Here is a 22,590-nt window from a genome sequence, read left to right as displayed (position 1 = left end):
CGGTCTTCAGCCTCTCTTTTTAAATGTTCAGCCACAGTTTTACTCCATTAAAGTCTGTTCAGTGTTTTTCTGTAATAATCCTAAACTTCCTCAAAATATGCACCTTGACAAAATCATTGGTTATATTTTACTTGGTTGATGGTCACACTGGTTGCCTACTCCCTGTTTCTATTCCCATCTCCGCACATTTAATTCTTTCTTAATTTTTCTTTAAGTAGTTTTCTATATACCCCTTCCTTTCATTCCATCTTTACTGGGTATCATTGTTCTTCTGTCATACCTCGCTTCCCCTCTGCCTTTCTGTGCTGTGGAGGAGACTGGAAGAGGCCGATACAGTGCTTTACTGTGGCGAGGTTTGGCCCTGAGATGACAGTCAGTGAACTCTCAGGTTTGTGGAAGTAGTCATTGTTTAACTTCAGTCAGATGCAAACACAGCTAAAGAGGTGGGTAGATAATTTGTGTGTGTGTGTGTGTGTAATTTTTTTTATTCTTTTTGTCCGCCACAGCACGCGACATTGGGATGCTAGCTTGTTTACCCAGTGATGCAAGCTATTAAAGTAGGCTTTGTTTACACTAACTGATGTTCAGGCCTTTAATTTGCTAACACATTTCTTCCTGCTTTTTTTGTTTGTTTTGTCGTGTATGTGTGTGTGTGTGTGTGTGTGTGTGTGTGTGTGTGTGTGTGTGTTTTACTATTTTTCTGTCATACTCATTCTCCTGTTGAATGGTTGTTCTTTCTTCCAAAATCCCATGTAGTCCGTATTCTCTCTCTCTCTCTCTCTCTTTCTCTCTCTCTCACAACCTGCTGTCACTGAAGAGCCTGCCTATCACTTACCCCTCGATTGTTTACACCAGCCTTAGTACACTTAGCACCTCTACCTCAGGGATTTATTTTTCACATTAGACCGTTTCGCCACCTTGCATGGTACTATGGCATTCTTTATCGATACAAAAATATATATAAATAAAATAAAAGACAGTATCTAGGTGTAATAGGGATAATAAATCGCTTAGAAGAACGTGACGCGAAACCTACCTTGCTACCTAATATGCGGCCCTGAGTCTCTTCACTACCATGCTGTTGCATATTTTTAATTCATGCTAGCTTCATACGATTTTGTTCAGCTTAGGGGAGACCTGTCATTGTGGAGCAGAAGAAACGGAACTGGCTATCTTCATTGTCTTCATTAACCCCTTCATTGTGCGGAGTGTCTTTTAGTGAGTGGGAAAGCGTCGTCATAGTGAAGGGGATGACTTGTTCAGCCCGAGGGGTATATATTTCACACTAGTCTGGTATTAGGAGAAATGAAATAGAATAATCGTTGAATTGAAAGGGTGAATTCAGCAAACTCGAAGTCAAACTGTTCGGCTGCATTATTTGAGTTGGCGGTGGTACTGTGGATGACTTGTTTACTTGGCAGCTGGAAAAGTGAGTATCAGTTGGTATTATATTATTATTATTATTATTATTGTTATTATTGTTATTATTATTATTATTTGACCTTACATTTTGAAAGAATGAGTGAAGCGTCTGAAAAGTTATCCAGCAACTTTCCACGTTTATGTGTATGAATCCCATTTTCGTCCACGCATCATACAGGAAAAAAATTTGCATCTGAAATACACTATCCATCAGAGGCACGAATGTCGAGAAAACGCAAAGACTAACACTGAACAACCATTTATTTTCTGGTTATGCATACTTTTTGATGCGACTGTACCTTAATATAAAGCAACTAGTCTGGGTCATAGTATAGTGAACCGAGTGAATGTTTATCTTGTTTGTGTTGATTATAACTCAATACTGTGAATAGATTTTCGTGGTACTTGTTTGGATGTTGATTTTGCCTACGGACTCCTACTTGATTTAACTTCATCCAGTCACTTGCCTGAGGAGGACCTGCTGGACGTTGATTAAATTTACCTTACCCTGAAATCAGCAGTTTGTTTGTTAAAGTGGTGGGTCAATGTTTACTGCACCTGTTTAGATGTTTATTCTGTCTCTTATCCCTTAATTGCAGTAAACCCTGCCAGCAGTTGTCCTGATGAGAGACACCTTGACGCTGTTTATTTATACGCTGTTCAACTCCCAAGTCCGCTGAGGAAAAAAGTCGGTACCCAAGGTTGTTGTTGAGTTCCTGGTGAAGTGATGTGAGTACCTGGTTGTGAGGTGGCCAGTGGATGGACACTGTGGCCCTGGTGGTTATGGAGTGGCCGGTGGATGGACACTGTGGCCCTGGTGGTTATGGAGTGGCCAGTGGATGGACACTGTGGCCCTGGTGATTATGGAGTGGCCAGTGGATGGACACTGTGATGGCGGGGGTGAAGTGTTTGTAAGTCGCAGAAGTGGTCCAAAAAGGGAGGGGAGATTTATGTACGACCATTTCTGTGATTTGTTCTTGCCATCCCTGGCGATTTTACTCAGTTTATCAGAGACCCCTCCTGGTGAAGGCCTTAGTAGCCTCCATCACAGTCCTCCATTAACCCATGCAACATACCGACGTCTTCTGTATTGCACTGTTGCCAGTACCAGTGGATTTTAATGACCTTAGAAGAAACCCACCATTACAGTGACTGTATAAGGAGAGACAGTGAGTTCCAGAGAGCAAAAGCTGGTTCAAAGGAAGGACTGTCACGGGGTTTTTATAATATCACGGTAATTTTAAAATATATGCTTTAAAAATTATTTAAATTGATAATAATATTCAATAATATTGAAGAGCAGAGACAATGATTGTCTTGCTACATCAAGCAACGATTACTTTACGCTGACTTGCTAAGATTCTCTAAGATCGAGAATTTATAAACTTTCTCAGCAGTACACAGCAGAGACTAATTACTCACAATTGCTGAATTACTGTACTGTTAGCCTCTGGAGAAAGTTAATTCACCCCTGACAATAAATAACTAATACTAATAATAATAACATCAGGTTCTTGCTGATGCATTAACTCCTGGCACAACGGATTTTAAGTTAATACAAGACTGGTCTAAGTACCAGTTATGAATAGTAAAACGTTTATGCAAGCTAGGAGCTATATGGAAAATAAGCTTAATTATGGAGAAATGAAACAAGATTTACTCTACATTAAGCTCAAGAAATAGAACTGTTAAATTTATTAATTACAAAAATAAATTTAACATTACATTTCAAATCAAATCAATGAGACGCACTCGCTCACTCACACAGAAGCTAAATACTTACGCCTAGGAAAAACACCTTAACTAAGCTCTTAAAACTACAAAATACACAAAGGAAATACCAGTCGATGAATACTATGTATCACCCGAGGAGTGGGGTGGGAGTACTGGGATTAACTGTACTAATGGAGCTTGGGGTGCTAGCTGACCTCTCCACTTCTGAGCACAGACCCTTTCTCCGTCACAGCAAACACAAGACTGCATTCAAATAATGTATGGGCAGGAAGCACGAGCCACCGGAAGAAGGCGTGGCTAACGGTTTATGCAAGTAGAGGCGAACGATAAAGAAACAATTGTATCGCTCAGTAGCGCACTTAGTGACGTGCATTAAATCGGTCACTTTTGAAAGTGACGAATGATTTGAAAAGTATACCCCGAAATGGAGAGAGAAACGGTTAACTGAGCGATACACAGTGAGTTTTCCACTAATAGTTCGTGGCTTCTCACAAAAAGGAAATGTCGCGAATTGATTCGTGACATTACGCCCCATGAAAATTAAATCTTTCTTCCTTCAGAAGAATGATTTCAATATACATATATATAAATCCTAACTCAGTCACACAAGATTCACACTGTGGTGTGTGTGCTATCCTGCTACAGGAGAAAGTCGCAGTCGTCAGTGAGCGAAAAACCTCGTATTTACGTTAATAGAAGCAAGCTTGAGGGAAAAACTCCGTGACGACGGTGAAAATCCTGTACTCAGGTCAAACTGAGCGAAAAGTCGCTACATTTACACTGACAACTAATTGTTGTGTAGTGTGATGTATGTAATACACAGTGTAGGTGTGACAGTTGCAGTGTAACTGTACCTACGTGTAAAATGACACAGTAAATAATAATATGGCGACGACGAAGGCAGAGGAGAAGAGGCGGCAGCGTGCGGCAGACGATCAGCTGGTCCGCACAGCAAAACTGCTACACCCATTGCTGGACCTGCAAAACCAATTGAGGTGGAGCATCAAAAGTGTCAATGAGACAAAATTTTATCATGTTACAATTACTCTCTCTGCCTAGCAGTCAGTGCTAAGACGTACATTCGAGGTCGCCATTAATTATAGCACACAATTATGGTCGGCAAGTTGAGAATCCTTGTGCAAACTTGGGTCTTCCATAGCCTCAAACCGCACACGGGTCCTCAACCTGTGCTTTAACCTACAATACTTATATTAGTATCGGAGAGCTGAGAATCCTTGCAAACTTGGGTCTTCCATAGCCTCAAGTCACCTCTGCGGAATTCTCACTTCCCCCTTAACCTACAGTACAATACTTATATTAGTACCGGGAAGCTGAGAATCCTTGTGCAAACTTGGGTCTTCCATAGCCTCAAGTCGCCTCTGCGGAGTTCTCACTTCCCCCTTAACCTACAATACAATACTTATATTAGTACCGGAAAGCTGAGAATCCTTGTGCAAACTTGGGTCTTCCATAGCCTCAAGTCGCCTCTGCAGAGTTCTCACTTCCCCCTTAACCTACAATACAATACTTATATTAGTACCGGAAAGCTGAGAATCCTTGTGCAAACTTGGGTCTTCCATAGCCTCAAGTCGCCTCTGCGGAGTTCTCTCTCGAACTTCCCCCTTAACCTACAATACTTATATTAGTATTGGAAAGCTGAGAATCCTTGTGCAAACTTGGGTCTTCCATAGCCTCAAGTCGCCTCTGCGGAGTTCTCTCTCGAACTTCCCCCTTAACCTACAATACTATATTAGTATTGGGAAGCTGAGAATCCTTGTGCAAACTTGGGTCTTCCATAGCCTCAAGTCGCCTCTGCGGAGTTCTCTCTCGAGCTTCCCCCTTAACCTACAGTACAGTACTTCTATTAGTACCGGGAAGCTGAGAATCCTTGTGCAAACTTGGGTCTTCCATAGCCTCAAGTCGCCTCTCAACTTCCCCCTTAACTTACGGTACATAATATGTATGTACAGGCCCTGGACATAATGTGTCCTGTGGGGCCAATGGGCGAGACGTCAGGTCTGCACCCACTTCACCACTACCCTGTCTCTCAACTGACTCAGAGATTACAGGTGTAGTTACAAATGGCACAGGAAGGGCATGTCCCTGATTAGTGGTGATACTTTGGCACACACTGCAAGAACGGACAAAACTATCTATGTCCCGTCCCATCCCTGGCCAGAAAAAGTCAGCTCGGATACGGCCCTGGGTCTTCCTTTTGCCCAGGTGACCTCCTGAGGCTGGACAATGACCCCATTGTAACACTGCTGGGCGGTACTTGGCGGGAACGACAAACTGCAGTCGAACCTTGCCCTCGGGTGTTCGTGACTCACGGTAGAGCCGTCCTTGTTTACGAAGGAACTTGGCTCGACCTCCCCGTGAATACTTAATCACTCGACCCTTTTGTTTATTCCGCACGGCAGCAAGTGTCGGGTCAGAATGTTGTTCTTGTACAACAAGTTGACTACACATCAGATCTTGCGGCGATTCAATGATCACTGGGGTGACACAGTCTGGAGCCTCAGTCATGGCTCGTGTTACCGCAGCAGCCGAAGTCTGAGTAGCGTCATCGGAGCAACTATCCTTGACTCCTTGAATATTGCCTACTATTAAGTCAAATAGAGGCTCTGGCATGACAACTGCAAGTGTCAAGCCAGTATAAAATGGAGATGCCACCTGGATACATGCCTCAGGGAACAATCTCACTGATCCATCAATAAGCTTTGCACGGATCTGTCGACCTGTATACTGCTCAGGCCGAACTAAACTCTGTTTAACAGAGCAACCTGAGGAACCATTGTCTCTCAGGACCTTCACAGGAATGCCTCCCACAAACCCTGGCTGAACAAGGAAGGTACTGTCACCTGTGGGAGGCCTGTGGAGGAAGCAGCTAGCCACTCATGAGGCTGCTGAATTGATGTGGCAAACATTGTGCCTTGAGAGTTATATACTTGAGGGTTTGCACTCACTGCATGGGAAGATGGAACATTGGCCATCTGTGGAGGGGGGTTCACTGTCACTGTGGGACTAGTGAACTGTGGGGAAGTACCCACACTGGTAGGGACGTGACCACCGTGCTGCTGCTGCTGAGGAATGAAGGCTGCATTCGCTTCCTGCCTCTTTTGAGCTGATGGTGGAAAAGTTTGTCCCGACGGTCGGTTGCGTGGCTGATACTGCTGCTGGTTAGGGTACTTGTTGTACCTCTTCCACTCAGGTTTCTGAGTGTTTTGCCCCTGGTCCTTCCACTGCGGTTTTGGACCTTGGCCATTACTCTGAGAACGGCCTTGGTGCTGGGATTCAGTCTGAGACGGCTTCCCAGACTTGGCAGTATCTTTTCTGCTCCAGGTGTTTTGCTTACGAGCTTGATACCCGTATGCAGTAAAGAATGCATCAGCCTTCTCTGCCATTTGGCTGGCATCTTTCACCTGGCAGATCTTAAGCTGTGCTATGAGCTCAGCAGGCCACGACCTCTCTAGCTGTGTACGCAGCATAAGGTCAATTATCCCCTCACGCGTGGAAGGAGTTTCATCTTTCTCCATCCACTCATTTAAGTAAGCTGTGAGACGATCAAGGAACTGAACAGCTGTCTCCTTGTCTTGGAGACGAGCTCGCATGAACTGAACTTTGGCGTCGTCTACTGTGAGACCATACGCCTTAATGAGTGCAGCTTTCATCATCTCATATGTGAGATTGTCTCCACGAATTCTGTGGAGAATATCGAGGGCAGGGCCCTCAAATAGGCTAAGAAACTGAAGCCGCTTAGCTGCCTCATCCAGTTGATATAAGTCTGCCATGTCCTCAAAACGAGCTATGTACGGCTCGATTCGCTCACTTTCCTTGTATGAAGGAAGCTTGATGCGTGGGGTCGCCAGGACATGTGCAGGGAGAACGGTCGTGGAGCTTGGACCAACTGCAGCAGACGTGTCTGAAGCCAAGGAATCTCGCTTGAGCTTCAGCACTTCAAGTTCATGTTTTTCGCGTGCCTCACGTTCGGCACGTTCATGCTCTCGTTCTCTGTCTCGTTGTTCACGCTCGTATTCGCGCTGTTCACGCTCGTATTCGCGCTGTTCTCGCTCGTATTCGCGCTGTTCTCGCTCGCATTCGCGCTGAATCTTACGCTCATCACGGGCATCATTCTCGCGCTGCTGTTCCTGATTATGCCGTGAGAGTATATACTCTTTAATTTCGGTTGGGTCCGAAAGACCCATTTCTTTGGCTTCCTGTAAAAATACAGTAGTAGCCATGGCGCTAATTTATCAAGCAAAACCGAAATTGAGTACTGACTGCTTAGCGACGAATACTAATAAACACAAGTAAAGAGTACAGACACAAGCTAGTGGTGACCAGTCTTATCTAGTTAACTGGCAAAGAATAAATCAAAAATGTAAATGACTGGGAAGACTCAATAATAAACAGAATGGTACGGCAACTTCCCAGGAGCGAATAAAATCGTCTGGCGTTACCAAGAATAAACTAGAGTTAAGTACTCTATGGATTGATAAAGCAAAATTCACTTGCTAAATTAAGGGTAAACACCAGTAAGCTTGTGCCTATAAACTTTAATGATAAATACCTAAATATGAATGAGTGAGCACTATCTCGTGAATAGCTTTAGAGCTAGGAGTTAATATCCTGGAATGAGGTCGCCAATTGTCACGGGGTTTTTATAATATCACGGTAATTTTAAAATATATGCTTTAAAAATTATTTAAATTGATAATAATATTCAATAATATTGAAGAGCAGAGACAATGATTGTCTTGCTACATCAAGCAACGATTACTTTACGCTGACTTGCTAAGATTCTCTAAGATCGAGAATTTATAAACTTTCTCAACAGTACACAGCAGAGACTAATTACTCACAATTGCTGAATTACTGTAGTGTTAGCCTCTGGAGAAAGTTAATTCACCCCTGACAATAAATAACTAATACTAATAATAATAACATCAGGTTCTTGCTGATGCATTAACTCCTGGCACAACGGATTTTAAGTTAATACAAGACTGGTCTAAGTACCAGTTATGAATAGTAAAACGTTTATGCAAGCTAGGAGCTATATGGAAAATAAGCTTAATTATGGAGAAATGAAACAAGATTTACTCTACATTAAGCTCAAGAAATAGAACTGTTAAATTTATTAATTACAAAAATAAATTTAACATTACATTTCAAATCAAATCAATGAGACGCACTCGCTCACTCACACAGAAGCTAAATACTTACGCCTAGGAAAAACACCTTAACTAAGCTCTTAAAACTACAAAATACACAAAGGAAATACCAGTCGATGAATACTATGTATCACCCGAGGAGTGGGGTGGGAGTACTGGGATTAACTGTACTAATGGAGCTTGGGGTGCTAGCTGACCTCTCCACTTCTGAGCACAGACCCTTTCTCCGTCACAGCAAACACAAGACTGCATTCAAATAATGTATGGGCAGGAAGCACGAGCCACCGGAAGAAGGCGTGGCTAACGGTTTATGCAAGTAGAGGCGAACGATAAAGAAACAATTGTATCGCTCAGTAGCGCACTTAGTGACGTGCATTAAATCGGTCACTTTTGAAAGTGACGAATGATTTGAAAAGTATACCCCGAAATGGAGAGAGAAACGGTTAACTGAGCGATACACAGTGAGTTTTCCACTAATAGTTCGTGGCTTCTCACAAAAAGGAAATGTCGCGAATTGATTCGTGACAAGGACAACAGAGGGTAATGGAGGATAGACGAGGGTGGCCATTACTCAGCCGAGGAAGGGAGGGAAAAGAATAAGAATTGGTGGTGGTGGCATAGGTGGACATGGGAGAGGAATGAAAGTTGAAGAAGACACTAAGAAGAACATTTAAGGAAGAATGAACAATAACAACGTTGAGATGGCAAGATCAGAAATGAAGAGAGGAGACAGTGGAAGAATAAGTTATGGACTGACGTTTCAGATGATGTTAAGTAATGAGGAAAGGACGAACGGAAAGGGACTGACAGAATGAAGGTGACAGAACATGTTGTCAATGTGTGGAAATGTAAATCATTAAAGAAGGAGGTAGGGGGTAAAGTGAATGAGGTAAAGAGGAAGTGGAAGAGGTGAAAAAATGAAGGATCAGCCACTGTATAAAAAGAGTTTAAGTTAGGTTAGGCTTAATAAGGCTAGACCGTGTTACCTTACGTCAAGTTAGGTTAGGTTAGATTAGGTTAGCTTACCGGTATGTTAGTTCAGGTTAGGTTGGGTTAGGCTAGGATGCATTAGGTTAGTTTTAGGGATGTTAATTTAAGTTAAATTAAGTTAGGTTGGAAAAGATTAGATTAAGTTAGATTTTATAAAGTTAGGCCCGGTTAGAGTAGGATGCGTTAGGTTAGGTAAGGCTAAGTTATATTAGGAAATAACGTCTAGATATCTCCGCCGACTTTATATTCCCCCATCCTCCTTGTGCCTGACCTCTGACAACCCAATATATTCATTATGTTCTACTTCCCTACCACCCCATCCCCACCACACAGCCTACCTGTCCTGATGGGCCAGTCCCGTAACTTCCAATTACTTGTCAACACCTGACTAACATAAGGCAGTTTTGGCTTGCAGAAGATTAGACGACCACCGTTTTGGAAGGTTCTGTTGCAGGTGTGTCTTGCTGAGATTTAAGAGGTGTGAAAAAACGAGCACAAGTCTGATAGAGGGACAGTTTTTATCTCCAACCCCGAAGATGGAAGGAGGCTGTATATCTGTTTGTTTTTGTTTGCTTACCTGGTTTTCTGTTTGTGTCTTGTGTGTATGTATGTTTGTTTGCATTATATTTGCTGATGGATATTTGCGAAATTATTAACTGCATCAGAGGGTGTATTGGAAGAGGCGCACAACTGAACCTTCTCCCTCACCATTCCCCCCTCCCCTTTTCCCTTCTCCTCCCTCTTCTTTTCTTCCCCTTTCGTCCTTTTCTCTCCCGCTCCTTTCCCCGTCCTCATCCACTTCCCTTTCTCCCTCTTCCCTCCTCCTTCTCATTCCCTTTTTCCTCTTTCCCTCTCTTCTTCCCCTCTTGCTCCCCTCTCCCCTTCCCCAGCTCTCTCCCTTTTCCTTTCACTTCCTCTCCCGTCCCTTTGCTCTTGTACTCTTTCCCTCTCCGCTTTATTTCCTCTCCTTTATCCCTTTTCCATACTCTTTCCCTCTCCCTGTACCCTCTTCCCCCGTCACCTTCACCTCCTCACCCCATCCTCTTCCCCTTCCCCTTCCCCTTCCCTTTCCCCTCCCCTTCCCTTTCCCCTTCCCCTTCCCCTTCCCCTCACCTCTACATCAATATCATCACCCAGCCACAATAACAGAGCTATATCTTTTGTCGCCACCCAGCCATTATCACACCTAAGGCTGTGGGCCAAACCTGTCTTCCTGCCCCACTGTATGCAGTTCTTAGACTGTTGGTTATTATTTTTTCTCCATTTCCTGTGTTCCTTTCTCGCTTTCTTTTGTTCGCTCCCTCTCTGTTTTTTCTCTTTTCTTTATTTTTTCTCTCGTTTGTTTACTCCATGTTTCCTTCCTTTCCTCTCTCCTCCAGCCGTTCTCATCCCATCTTTCCCTTTTCTCCTCTCCCCTCCTTCCCTTCAATCCTCCATTTCCATTCATATCTCCCTCCATTTACTCCCTTCTTTCTCCCTTAACGTCCTGTTCATTCTCCGTCACTCCTCCCCTTACTCATTTTTCTTGCTGCCTTTCCTCTCTCCATCTCAGCCCCATCCTCTCTTCGTTCCCCGTCTTTTTTCTTCGTGTGGCGAACTAATAGATTTCTTCGTTCTGATTACACTTGTCGTCTCTGGTCATCCCCTGATAATCTCACTCTGACCTACATTTTTCCTTGATGAAGATTCGATTATTCCCTGTTTTCGCGGACCTGACTGTGTTGCTCAGGCAAGACAGAAGTCGTATTTTTGGCTTGTGTTTCTGTTGCCGATTATAACCGTTTTCAATTACCTTTTCTGGTTTCTTTTCGTGAATTAAGGGGTGGTGATGGTGTGGTGAATGCAGACCCGACCGCCATGGTGTGGGTGTGGCTGGACGGGTAATTGTCGTATGTTACTGTGATATTTATGATTCCGGATACCTCACATTGGCTGTCTCATCTGTTTCCCGACCTTTACTGCACCATCATCATTTTTTTTTTTTTTATTGTACCGCGGTCATCAGTACTGTCAAGAGTGTAATCACCGAGGATTGTGTTAATCTCTGCTGATCGTGTATATCTTTATATTCTGACTTTAATAATGCCAAATAGTTAAACCTGCTGAGGCCAGATGCTTTCACTCAGCCTAGAACACCTCTGCTTGATCCTGTTGTCACTGTTAATTGGGATCCCTGGCACCTTGAAAAGACAAATGTATTTGTTTTTTGGTTGCTGTTCCTTCTACTCTTGCATCCTTGTTCTCCGTTTTTGTCTACATCGCAATTATCTTTCACCATTCCTCAGCTGTCAGCCCTTCCTCACCTCTCTCCTTCCATCTTTGTCCCTCTCTCTCCCCTACCTTCCACCCCTATCCACCTCCCTCCCTTGCCCTCTTCCATCCCTATCCACTCCCTCTCCCCTTCTTCCACTCCCTCTCCCTCCTTACCCTCTTCCACCCCTGTCCATCTTCCTCTCCTCCGCCTTTCCACTTTTGTCTACCTTACTCTTCTGCTGTCTTTCATCACTATCCACCTCCCTCCCTTGAACTCCTCCACCCCTGTCCACCTCCCTGCCTTACCCTCTCCCCTAATGCCAGTACTCCTGCGGCTCATCCACTACACAGCTGTTGGGTTGGTGAGGTGACGGACTCCTATTTGGCTCTCAAGCAGTGTCTGTTATACTCGTATGTTGTTTTACACGTTATTTAGTTCAGGCTTACGAGTGACAATCAGTTTCTGTGTGTGTGTGTGTGTGTGTGTGTGTGTGTGTGTGTGTGTGTGTGTGTGTGTGTGTGTGTGTGTGCTTGCACTTTGCTTTGTATATTCCACTCCGTTAATATTTGTTTATGATACTGCATATAGGATGCCTGTGTAAGCATAAAGTAGAAAGCAGTACAATGGAAAGCAAACAGCAACAGACCTGCCGGCCATCTTTAATTTTGAGGCTGTTTGTTATGGGGTCGGTTGTAACTATGTATCTTTAATGAGTCTTAGACAAGGGTCCGTATTCTCATCGGTTGAGTAAACACCCAAACACCAGTTCCTAACCCTTTTATTTTGTTTATGATACCTTACTGTCCTCTTCTGCATTACATGAATCCTCCCAGTTTCGTCATACTCTGCGTAAATAACTGGCAAAAGGATATTAATCAGCCATATCTAAAAATGAATTGCTAAAGAAAGGTGTTTGGGAGCTTCCATAACCGAGGAGAATATGAGCCAAGGATAGAATAGTAGGATGGCTCCCCCACCCCCATTCCACCAAACCCATCATCAGAAACTGATGAAGGATCACCATGGGCAGTAGAAAAACTCTCGGAAATTTCGTAGGAAAGAATTACTGAACTCTATTCCATGGCACATCTTTAACCCCTTAACCGCGGGGCGTCACTTTCGTGACGCTCGGCCACAATGGATCATACCGCGGGGCGTCACTTTTGTGATTCTGTGTTATTTTGAATTATCCCGGGCTCTCAAGTGGTGGCTTGTATCATCTATCAGTACTGCCAATGTCCAACACTAGTCAGCACTCCAAATCTCATCTGTACTCCCATCCATTGTTGACATTTTAGCGATTTTACCCCCTTCGTGACTCCCCTCCCTACCTGCCCTCCATTACCCTGTCCTCTCACCTCCCACGCCGCGCTGTGCTACACAAATTTCCCACGGATTTTTCCACAGATTTCATCCATTGAAATAAGCCCTATGCCCTATACTTATGCAAAATAATATATACCAAAAAAAAATAAGGTAAGTGATAGTGTTATACACCAGGAATTGGCTAATTATCACCTGACAACACCTCACGTGCATTCATTCGCTACATTACCACGGTAATTTCCCCTTTGAATTATGCCTTGTAATCGATGTCTGTAATAAAAATATATATCAGAAAGGAAGGGAGAAGCCTAAGTGACATTTACATTCACCTGGAACTACCTATTTCTTTATGTATTGCCGAGATTTTCTACCTATAAAAAATTAGCATGTAAGTTAGCAGCAGTCAGCCTCAGTGTCGTTGTCAACCCTTTCCTTCTCAGATAAGCCGCGGTATTTAGTTCCTTGTCCTCCGCTGTAGTGAAACCATGTTGCACTCGTGCCCCGCCATTTCTGCCGCTTCTGCGCCCATTGCAAAGGGCCCCATGACCTCTACCCCCAAGAAAAGTAGTGAGGGAAGCAGGAAAGGACTTAGTGACTCTGCAGTGGCACATGAACTAGCAGAATTGTCCATGGTGATGATGGACAGTGATTTTGACGATTCGGGTGAATCGTGTGATGAGCCGGGTGAGGTAATCGTGCCAGAAAGTGCTAGTACGAGTGCTTCAGTGTCGGAAGTAGTCTCTAGCTCCAAGGGAAAGGAGCCGTTAGTGCAGCAAGGCAAGGAATTTGGGAAGGGAGTGAAAAGGCAGTGTGTTAGCCCCAGAACAATGCCCCCGCGTGACCCAGCCTGCCATGAGTCCCGAGTTCATTCACCTCCCCGTTCCCCAAGCCCCACTTCACTCATTTCTTCCTCATCGTCGGCTGAGTTATCTCCGGAGTCTTCGTCGTCGGAGTCACCACCAGCATCAACAGTGAAGGCAGGCTGTAGAGGAAGAGGTAAATCCAGGACTTTGAAAAGTAGAGTTGGTAGTAGGGTAAGGGCTGCTAGTGCTGTACGGCAACCCAGGGTCAGTGCGAGTGACCTTAAACCAGATAAATCTGCCTCACAGCCACCCACCACCACCACCACCACCCGCCCTACACCGCCACGACAGGGAATCCTGGACGCCTTCACGTGGACGGAAGGGTCAGATTTTGTGCCTGAACATTTAGTGTTTGATGAGAGCTCCTCAGGAGTTCAGCCTGCCTTCACTATTGACGATAATGCTGAGTGTGTGGACTACCTTTTGGCCTTCCTAGATGACGAAGTCATGCAGCACGTATGTGATGAGACCAACAGGTATGAATCACAACGTGCTGCAAGTGGTACGGGTGCAGCCAAGATGCAACAGTGGTCCATGCTGGGAGTGCAGGAGCTGTATGTGTTCTTTGCCCTCATGCTTCTCATGTCACACTCCAAGAAGCATGAGTTGGAAGACTACTGGTCCATGGACCCCTTACTACCCTCACCCACCTTCAATAAGTACATGGCCAGAGATTGCTTCCAGAACATCATGGGAAACCTGCACTTTGCTGACAACGATGTACCTTCCCAAACCGACCCACTCTGGAAGATCCGGGAGATTCTGAGCAGAATGAAGGATAAGTTTATGTCATTCTTCCACCCCTTTCAGAAGGTTGTCATTGACGAATCCTTGGTTTTGTTCAGAGGACGTCTTCGGATTGTTCAGTACATTCCAAGCAAACACCATCGCTTTGGAATTAAGTTCTTTGTACTGTGCGACTGTAAGATGGGGTACATCCTTGACTTCGTCATTTATTCAGCCAGCACTGTCGATCTGGATAAAACACACCCCCTTGGCTTCTCAGGCTGTGTAGTGAAAGTGCTCCTTGAAAAGTATTTTGGTGGGAATCATGTGCTGTATACAGACAGCTACTATACAGCACCGAAACTTGCCAAATACCTTTCTGAGCACGGCATTGGCTCCTGTGGCACTGTCAAAAGTAATCGTGCCCACTTCCCCAAATTCACAGAGGCAGGAACCTCGCAGCGAGGGGACGTGCACCTACGCAAGTGTGAGAAGATGCTGGCAATACGGTGGCATGACAAGAGGGTCGTGCACATGCTCACCACCGTACATAAGGGGGAGGTGACAGACAGTGGGAAGGTCGACCGTAGGACAGGCGAACCTGTGATGAAACCTGATGCTGTGTTGGACTACAATATCAACATGCGGCTGGTAGACAAGTCCGACATGATGATTGGTGAGATCGACTGCCTCAGGAAGAATACTAGGTGGTACAGGAAAGTTTTTCTGCATCTCATAGATATGACGATGCTGAACGCCTTCATCCTGTACAAGATGAAGGTCAAGCCACCCAAGTCCTTCTCCCTGAGGTTGTTCGTCAGGACTTGTGTCCAGCAGCTGCTGGAAAGATATGGTAGGGTGACAGCAGCAACTCCAAGGCGCCATCCAGTAACACTTCCCGACCGACTTGAACAGAGGGCGTATATGGATCGGCACAGACTGGAGCTAATGCCTGCCACAGGGAAAAGGAAGGCTGCGATTCGCAGGTGTCAGGTGTGTGCACATACCACCCGCCGCACACCTGAGCACAAACGCACCTCTTGGCAGTGAGCTGAGTGCCAGGTTCCCCTCTGTGTTACCTGTTTCTTTGATTACCACAGCCAGAAGCAGTTCTAACAGTGCAAGTGTGAAAGGAGAATAATGTGGAAATAATGTGTAAGTAATGTGTAAATAGCAAGTGAAAGCAATGGATGTTCAGTACATATGATTGAACAGTGTATTATAGTTTTATCTTACTGAAAGTGACAGTGAATAACATAGTGTAAGTAAAATAGAATGGTAAATATTGAAAATACAATAGAAAATGTAAATAGTATGTAAGTAATTAGTAATATAAGAATATGAGTACGAATAATTTATGTTATAACAGTGAAAGTGAATCCGTGGCTCTCTACATATTTTACTGAACGAAAAATTGAATGACTTCAGTGACAATAAACTAATACTACTGAGGGAAACTTATGGAGAAAGACTCCAGATATATATAAGTGTGATATAGTAATAGAAATATAAAGTGTGAGGGGTTTTATGAATAATAAATGACAGAGTACCAAGAGCGAACTAGCGCAAGTGCGACGATCAGACGCGCTCGTAATTTCCATTGCTTTCACAGTGGTTTTTTTTTGGAGTGTGGATCCCAAACTACTTGATAATCATAGAGTAGTGTTTATAGTGTTAATATCTGGCTGTGGTAATCATATTACGGGTTGTCGGGAAGTGTACAGTGGAGACTTCGTTACCCTGCTTCAGGGGTCTCCACAAGCCCTACGGTAACCGACGAAGGCCCAACAAACATTCCAGGAGAAAGCTGAAGGTATGTGCCATAAGCATATTTAATTATAATATTCTAGGACTAATAACTGATTTTTGGCAAATATTTTTTGAGAGTCTGTCGGAGCCCGAATAACCCCGCGGGACACGCAAAACATTGGTAAACATGCCCGCGTTGTAGGGGTTAAAGGAAACGTATCATTATTCATGTGATGTTGCGATGACGCCGTTTTCTCCAAGGTCTGGATTCGAGGAAGAAATAATCAGTCCTATCTCTGTTATCCAGCTTTGAACGCGGTGAGCGGCGGATTAGAAGCCAGATACTTATCCAAACGACTTCTGATGTTAATAGAACATTACTATTAGAGAAAGGAAAACATAGATTGATAGACAAATACATAGAGAGAGAGAGAGAGAGAGAGAGAGAGAGAGTGCTAATTACACAGCGCATAGTTATTTTGGTTATTCAAATTGATTCTCTAATTGCTCTCATATAATTCTTTTATACTTTCAGGTAAGTATTGATGAGACCTGAAGAAGAATGAGGAGAGGGGATGAGGAAGAACAGAAAGAGAAAGAGGAATAAGAGAGAGGGGCAGACGAGGAAGAGGAGAGAAAGGGAGAAGTAAGTTTTATTGAAGGATAAGTTTGTTTTTATGTGGTCATTATACCCGTGGGAGAGCAGGTATTATGTGGTACTGTGTGTGTGTGTGTGTGTGTGTGTGTGTGTGTGTGTGTGTGTGTGTGTGTGTGTGTGTGTGTGCACTGACCCCAGCCTCTGACTCCCGTCTTGCTAATTACTTCTTAATTATAATCCACTCTTGATGCTGACGAGAGAGAGAGAGAGAGAGAGAGAGGTGCAAGGTCTATAAACATCAGTAACCTTCCGCCCCATTAGAATGTTAAATCTAAGTCGAGTTGGCGTCCTTTTAGAAATACCGATGGATGGCAGTGTGCGAGGGTAGGCTATTATGTTCAAGAGCACACACACACACACACACACACACACACACACACACACACACACACACACACACACACACACACACACACACACACACACACACACCTGCAGAATGCTTACATTACTTTTGTTTTGCACCTGTGTGAGAGAGATTAAGTTAATATTCCATCACTCACACTATTACTCATTCTCTTAGTAAAGTGCAAAACATAAAAGTACCCGATGATTAAGAAAATTTATGCAGAGTCTAAAAGTTTTGTACCTGTGAGAGTGAGATGAATATTCCCGTCACCCGCACACCATCACTGATCCCCATAACAGAATGAAAAATATACTCTTGTCCAATGGAAAGAATAAATAGATAACGAAATAAATTATTCTGATATGTGTAGAAATTATTAACACTGGAGACAGCCTGATGGAGGTGCAGTACAAGAGGCTAATGGCAAGAGAAGGAAGAGGAAAGGAAAGAGGAGGGAAGGAACAGAGTGAAAAATGTGCCGGAAGGAAGAAAACGGGAGGACTTGTGAGGAAAAGGAATGAAAAAAGTTAAAAGAACAAGACAGGCGAAGTAAAGTTGCGGAATAGGGGTGAAAGAAGAAAGAAAAATGAAAGACAGAAAGGAGAGAGGAATGATGAGGAAAGGAAACTAAAGAAGACAATGGGCGAATAAGTGGAGAATAAATGAATTATGGAGGGGCGTGAAGGAGTCGGTGGTGACAGGGTGACGTGAGGTGAGGAATGGAAGGGCCGGTCGGGGTCTCTCATCTCTCCTCACCCACACCCCTCCTCCTACACCTTATATACTGTAGTGGTGTATTGTGGAGTTGTCACCGGGGCTGCCTTATAATGCAAACAGATTTTTATCATTGTTCATAGAATGTAGGTGAACTTGTTTGTCCTTTTCATAAGTTATGGCTCGTTTCACTTCAAAGCCCCCCCCCCTCTCTCTCTCTCTCTCTCTCTCTCTCTCTCTCTCTCTCTCTCACACACACACACACACACACACACACACACACACACACACACACACATTATAACGTAAATGTATTGGGGAAGCAAGATTTTTGATCATCCTCTTGTTTTGCTTTTCCCATGATGTTCTTGTTTTTACTTTTATTTTTGATATGTCCTTAACACTATTTTTTTTGCTCATGTCTACCAATACATAAAGCCTTTTCCTGAGTCTATTTTTATTCCACCGCCTCCTTTACTAATTTTTCCTCTACCCTTTTTCTTCCTTCCAGTCGTTCATCCTCTTCATCCACTCCTCCACCTTATCTCTCATCAACTCTGTTAATCTTATTGTGGCCACTTTTTTCCCTGTACATGGCCTGCTTATATCACCTTCTCGTCTCCACTTATCCACGCTCCACCTCTCCCCCTACCCCTCACTCTCATCTATCCCCTCCCACCTAACCCCCAAGTACCGCTCCCACTTAACCCCATCTCCCCCTTCCCACCTCAACACCACACACCAATGTCTCAACAGTCTAGGCATGGTTAAGTCATATTTATATGTACAAGAAATTATTATATCTGTTGGTCTTCACTTGACACCGCATCATGCTAATGTTGGTCTTAAAGTCCTCCACTTACCATAATTCCCTGACGTTTGATATGTACAGAGATTATCACAAAGGCCGGCCCCTGTGTAGTCCCAAAGTTTAGAGAAAACAGAACTTGAACTGTTTCCAACGTTTCTTTTCCAGTCACCCGTCTTACTCATTTATCACTATGTTGGTCGCATTTGTAATATCCCAGTCTTTGTCGACACACCAGGCATCCTCATATACTCCCCTATAATTTAGACATAACAGTACATCCCTACTTCAAAATGTTGCCATATATTTTAACATAGGTGCGAGGTGGATCATATATTACTCAGTTTCCTAAGTATGTTCAGTAAGGGATAGGCAATACTTTTTACGCTGTATGAGTTAAGGGTTGTTGCGCCATTTCCCGACTATGATCGTAAAACTTCAATATTCGGTAATGAGAGGTGATGATAAGCATGGGCATATACTTTTAAAACCAGTATGTATTTTTTTTTTTACAGTATTTGCTAGTAGAGGAAGGGTGGGGTGAGAGGTGTTAGGCGTGGGACGGGTGAGAAATGGGCGGGGATAAAGGGCGAATGGGCGCGAACTGTGAGGAAAGTGAGCAGAGGTAATGATTGTTGGGTGGAAACTGGGCGGGAAGTGGGCGATCTGAGGGGCGTTGGAGGTGAACTGGGCGAGAAATGGGCAAGGGTGAGGGAATGTGTGTGTGTGTGTGTGTGTGTGTGTGTATGTGTGTGTGTGTAGGTTTGCAGCACTGGACATGGACTGGATGGGAAGTGTTTAGGGATGAGGATAGTTGGGCATGAACTGCGGGGGGAGTGTGTTGGGGTGAGGGGTATTGGGCATGTACTGAGCTTGAACAAACAAGTATAAGACCCATCAACACTCAGGCCTCTATGACACCCTTAGCTGAACAAAATCGCTTGGCCCTAGCCGGAACAATATCTAGAATTATCCCGACCATTAGAGAGATATGGATAAGTCTCATGCTGTTATGACGTCCGCAGCAGGTTTCATCCGTCTGCTGTTAATCGTAATAGAATACTAACAAGAAAGGGTTAAATGTTACGATTTTTATTTTTGTTTACATATACGATTTGTGTTGCTACCTGTCTAGTCCCAGAATTAACCTTGAATGCCCACGCTAAAAATGCCTCTAAACAAATCACTCGTCATCTCCTCTTCTCTCACACAGTCATCCACCCTCACATATTTCTAACTGTGCGCTATGTACTTCCACCTCCCTTCCTGTCATTCTCTCTCTTACGGCAGTAGTCATATAATTATCTTGGAGCTGGTGAATGAACGCAACCTTGTCACAACACGAAGGCCTGCCGTACATGGGCAGGGTTTTTCCTTTGTATTGTCTGATGTGTGTGTGTGTGTGTTTCCTTGCATGCGCCTTCCCGGATGTAAATGCGCCACGTCACAGCATTTCAAATTCAAATGCTGACAGTCTAGACTCTGAAGGATGCTTAGTATTTACACCTTATATGCAGCTTGAGAGTTTTATTGTTGTCTTGAAATGAGGCTTCTTGCCTGACTTGCTGCCCAGCTAACCCACCACTGGCATTGTTTTAATTCTTATTTATTTATTTACTTTCTGCGTTTTGAGTTCATGGTAGTTGTGAGCATCCTTCATGAACTGTACTTGATGAAGTGGTGCCATCAGGTGACCCGAGTGAGTGACAAGTTAGGTAGTTCCCTGTAGCAGTAGAAACAGTTTACTACATTGTATGGTACCTATATAACTAAATAGATGCCTGGTGGTCTAGTGGGTTAAAGTGTTCCAACCGGATGTAGCCTATAAGGATTTGCACCTGAAGGATGATTTCGGGTTTATTGGTCACTTTTGCCACACAGGGAAGAGCGACTGGGCACTCTCCTTGAATGTGGGGACTAATCCTGGTATAGTCGACGGTTAAGGAAGCTCCCTAACACCTTTTCCTTAGCGATTTATTGTCCTTACTACATTTTGGTGCTGTCTTGTATGTTTGTCTTTTTACATGAACACAGAAGGGAGACTTAAAGATGTATGTACAAAATTAAAGTGAGGAAAACGTGCTAGGGAGCCTCCTTAGTCCCTGAGAATAAGACCCTGAGGCCCTTATTCTCGTCGGTTTAGGCAGCTCCCTAATGCCTCTTCCTAAGTGATTTATTTTGCATATTACATCTTGCCATCCTCTTGTGTGGTACTTAAATCACTCTAAGATCACCACATTCCGCATAAATAACATACAAAAGAATATTAGCCGGCCGTATCCAAAAATAAATTGGCAAGGAAGAGGTGCCAGGGAGCCTCCTTAACCAACAAGAATATGACCCTACTTAGCCTTGCCTCAGCCTTCTACGCTCCTGAAGGGGCAGGGAAGGAATGGGTGAAGAATCAAAGGTGTTTTGTGCAATTAACTGTACCCTACTCGCCGGATGTAAGGGGTGTGAGGACTGAAGAGTTATCTTGTTTGTGTTACATCTCAGTTTTGACTCAGGGGGGTTTGATGTAGTGCGTCGAGTCTAATTTGGAACAGTCATGGTCAGTCTGGTGGCCTGTTGCAGTCACTGACGACATTTAGTGACAATTAGTGATGTGGTGGTAGCCATTTGTAAATCAAGAGTCTGACATTATCTTGGCTTATGTGGGGGAAGGGGGAGCGGAGTGTGTGTGTGTGTGTGTGTGTGTGTGTGTGTGTGTGTGTGAGAGAGAGAGAGAAAGAGAGAGAGAGAGATTCCAGGCTTGCCGATTTAAAGTTACTTAGTGTTGTTGCTGCTTGGGGGAAGCCTTCTTGTTGAGCTCACCTTATCATCGACTCATCAGGCAGATGCCATAGTTATAGTCTCCTCTTAGTTTGAAAGCTGCGATTAGTCGGTTGCTGTTTGACTCTCTTTGTACTCCTGTGTACCTTTTCTTTCTCTCTCTTAACTTTGTTTACTATGATGTATAATTCACTGCACATTTTCCCTCTTTCTATATTGATATTCTTTACTCCTTCTGCGTACATGCTCTGACCCATCATTCGGCCTACATTCTCTTCCCCCATGCCCGACATCTCCCTCCCCTCCACTCAATATTTCCTTACCGTATTCCTTCTTACCCTTTTCCCCCTCCTCTCCCATTCTCTCGTACATTCTCTTCCCCTTTTCTTCCTTCACGCATTCTCTCCCTCGTCCTCTCTCCATCATTCTCTCCCCCTCCTCCTGCCTCTCAAATTCTCCCCTCTACTCTTCCCTCACACATGCTGTCCCCCACCTGCTCCTCACTGTCCCTTTCTACATGCCCTCTTAGCTAACTTCTCCACCACCTACCCATCCAACTCATCCTTCCCACCTACCCTTCCACTGCACCCTTCACTCATCCTCTTACACTTCCAACCAATACCCCCTGCCTACCCGTCCCCTGCCCCCTACCCACCCACCTATCCAGTCCTTCCCAATTTTCCGCCCACCTCCCCTTCACTCACCCACTTATCCGCCAACCTCGTCCCCCCGTATCACTCACCTACCCACCTACCCATTCAGTCCCTCTCACTCACCCGCTCCCAAGCTCCGTTCATCTACGTCCTAGACACACCCCCACACTACCACATTATCTTGTCCATAAAACACCTTAAGCCATATAAGGGAAGCTAAACTCACTGGAACTCACGGAAGCATTCACTTATAGTCTAACCTGACCAAACCATATAAGATCGTAAATCTTGTCCGCATACCTTTAGCAACCTGTCGCAATCATAGACAACAACCAGCCTTCCACAACCACCCACCCACACCCACAGCCTGACAAAACACCCACACCCACAGCCTGACAAAA

The sequence above is a fragment of the Coenobita brevimanus genome, chromosome 93, assembly GCF_032717465.1.
Source record: "Coenobita brevimanus isolate Jiangsu-jjx chromosome 93, ASM3271746v2, whole genome shotgun sequence".
NCBI classification, from domain to species: domain Eukaryota; kingdom Metazoa; phylum Arthropoda; class Malacostraca; order Decapoda; family Coenobitidae; genus Coenobita; species Coenobita brevimanus.
Note: the sequence above shows the minus strand (reverse complement) of the source record.